Consider the following 3159-nt stretch of genomic DNA (forward strand, 5'->3'; position numbering starts at 1 on the left):
AAACCAAGGGAGATCTTGGTTTTATTTTCTTCTGTCTTTCTTTCCAAGTAAACATCTGCATTGATCATGGAATTTATTCAAATTATAGCAAACTCATAAACACAATTAAATAATCTATGCTCTGATCCTGTGGGGCACAAAAATTCAAATGTATTTAAAAGAAGTTAAATTAACTATTTCAAAAAGCCAGTCATGGCAACTTCTCACAGCTGCATCATAAAATGCACAACCTCAGGGTCTACAAAATGTTTCACAGTTTATCCAATGACATACAAAATGCCAAATTTTTCATTTTTAAAGGGAAAGATGATCTTAAATTTCCATTCTGTTTGATTCTTTTATATCCATCCAAACACATGGGTTTATATTCATAAAGAATAAACATCTCTTTTGAAAGCAAAGTAAGATCCTAAAGATAATGAGAACATATTTTCCTTTTTTTCAGTTTTATAGAAGTATAACTGACAAATAGAATTACACATAGAGTGTACAAGTTGAGGAACTGATAAACTGTATTATATAATCAAGTTAATTAACATATCCATCACCACACAAAGCTATAACTCTGTGGATGTGTGTGTGTGTGTGGTGAGAATGTTAAAGATCTACAAAAATTCTTCAAATTTCAAGTATACAGTATGGTATTATTAACTATAGTCACCATGCTTACATTAGATCTCCAAAACTTATTCATAACTAGAAGTCTGTACCCTTTGACCAACATCTGCCCACTTCCTTCCCCTACCTCTGACCATCATCCTTCTATTCTACTTTATAAGCTTGATCTCTTTTCTCTTAAGATCCCACATATGAATATGATCATACAGTATTTTTCTTTCTGTTTCTGCTTTATTTCAGTTATAATATTCTCTAGGTCTATACATGCTATCACAAATGGCAGATTTGCTTTTTTTTTCTGGCTAAATAGTATTTCCCTGTATATATTTAACCACATTTCTTTATCCATTCATCTGTCAAGACATGGAGGTTTTTCCATATCTTGGTTATGTGAATAATGCTGCAACAAACATAGAAGTGCTTGCTTTCTTCAGATATAAACTCATTAGTGGCTTTGCTGGATCTTACAGTTATTATATTTTTTTATCTTTTGAGGAAACTGTACTGTTTTTTGTTATCGTCCCAATTTACATTCTCACCAACAGTGCACAAGGGTTTTCCCTTTTCTTCTCATCAACACTTGTTATTTCTTGTTTTTCAACAGCAGCCATCAAGAGGTAGGCTTCCAAGATGGTACAGTTGTAAAGAATTCACCCACCAATGCAGGAGGCACAAGAGACTCAGGTTTGATCCCTGGTTTGGGAAGATCCACCGGATTAGGAAACAGCAACCTGCTCCAGTATCCTTGCCTGGTAGACTCCATGGACAGAACCTGGCAGGCTACAGTCCATGGAGTCACAAAGGGCTGGAGATGCCTATGCAACTGAGCACACAGCACACACATCCTAACCTAAGGTGTGAGGTGATATCTCACTGTGGCTTTGATTTGTATTTCTCTGGTGATTATAAGGTTGAACACTTTTAATGTACCTGTTGGCCATTTGTATGTCTTCTTTTGAGAAATGTCTACCCAGTTTATTTGCCAATTTGAATTATTTGGGGTTTTGTTTGTTTGTTTTGCTATTGAGTTGTTTGACTGCCTTATACATTTTGTATATTAACCCCTTAAGAGATGTATATTTGCAAATATTTTCTCCTATTTTATAGGCTGTCTTTAAACTTTTTGATTGTTTCTTTTGCTGTGCAGACTCTTTTATATTTGATGATGTCTTGCTTATTTAACTTTTGTTTTTGTTGCCTGTGACAAGAAGATTTATCTCTATGTTTTCTGGAATTTTTATGGTTTCAGTCTTACATTTAAGTCTTTAATTTATTATGAGTTAATTTTTGTGAGTAGTATAGGGTAGGTGTCTAGTTTCATTCTTTAGCATGTGGCTGTCCAGTTTACCAACACCATTTATTGTAGAGATTATCCTTTTCCCATCATGTGTTCTTAGCGCTCTTGTCAAAGATTAGTTGACTACATGTGTGGGTTTATTTCTTGGCTCTCTATTCTGTTCCACTGACTTAGGTGTCTGTTTTAATCCTGGTACCATACTGTTTAATTACCAGAGCTTTTTAATATATTTTGAAATGAGGAAATGTGATGCCTCCAGCTTTGTTCCTCTTTCTCAAGATTGCTATGGCTAATCCAAGGTGTCAAAACAATAATAATGACCCAAAGACTCAATAATTTAAATCAGGAATTGGCAAATTGGCATTTTATATAAGAGATCAGATAGTAAAGACCTTAACTTTAATGGGTTTTACAGCCTCTGTCACAACTACTCTGCTGTTATAACACAAAAGCAGCCATAGGCTGTATTTAAAAGAATGGAGCATGCTGTGTTCCAATCAGTTCAGTTCAGCCGCTCAGTCATGTCCAACTCTTTGCAACCCCATGGACTGAAGCACACCAGGCTTCCATGTCCATCACCAACTCCTAGAGCTTACTCAAACTCATTTCCATCAAGTGGGTGATGACATCCAACCATCTCATCCTCTGTCATCCAGTTCTCCTCCTGCTTTCAATCTTTACCAGCATCAGGGTCTTTTCATGTGAGTCAGTTCTTCACATCAAGTGGTCAGACTATTGGAGCTTCAGTCTCAGCATCAGTTCCTCCAATAAATAATTTCCTTTAGGACGGACTGGTTGTATCTCCTTGCAGTCCAAGGGACTCTCAAGAGTCTTCTCCAACACCACAGTACAAAAGAATCAATTCTTCAGCACTCAGCTTTCTTTATGGTCTACTCTCACATCCATACATGACTACTGGAAAAACCATAGCTTTGACTAGATGGACCTTTCTCAGCAAAGTAATGTCTGCTTTTTAATATGCTGCCTAGGTTTATCATAGCTTTTCTTCCAAGGAGCAAACGTCTTTTAATTTCATGGCTGCAGTCACCATCTGCAGTGATTTTGGAGCCGCCATAAATAAAGTCTGACACTGTTTCCACTGTTTCCCATCTATTTGCCATGAAGTAATGGGACCAGATGCCATGATCTTAGTTTTCAGAATGTTGAGTTTTAAGCCAACTTTTTCAATCTCCTCTTTCACTTTCATCAAGAGGCTCTTTAGTTCTTCACTTTCTGCCATTAAG

Source organism: Bubalus bubalis, chromosome 2 (assembly GCF_019923935.1).
Source record: "Bubalus bubalis isolate 160015118507 breed Murrah chromosome 2, NDDB_SH_1, whole genome shotgun sequence".
NCBI lineage: Eukaryota > Metazoa > Chordata > Mammalia > Artiodactyla > Bovidae > Bubalus > Bubalus bubalis.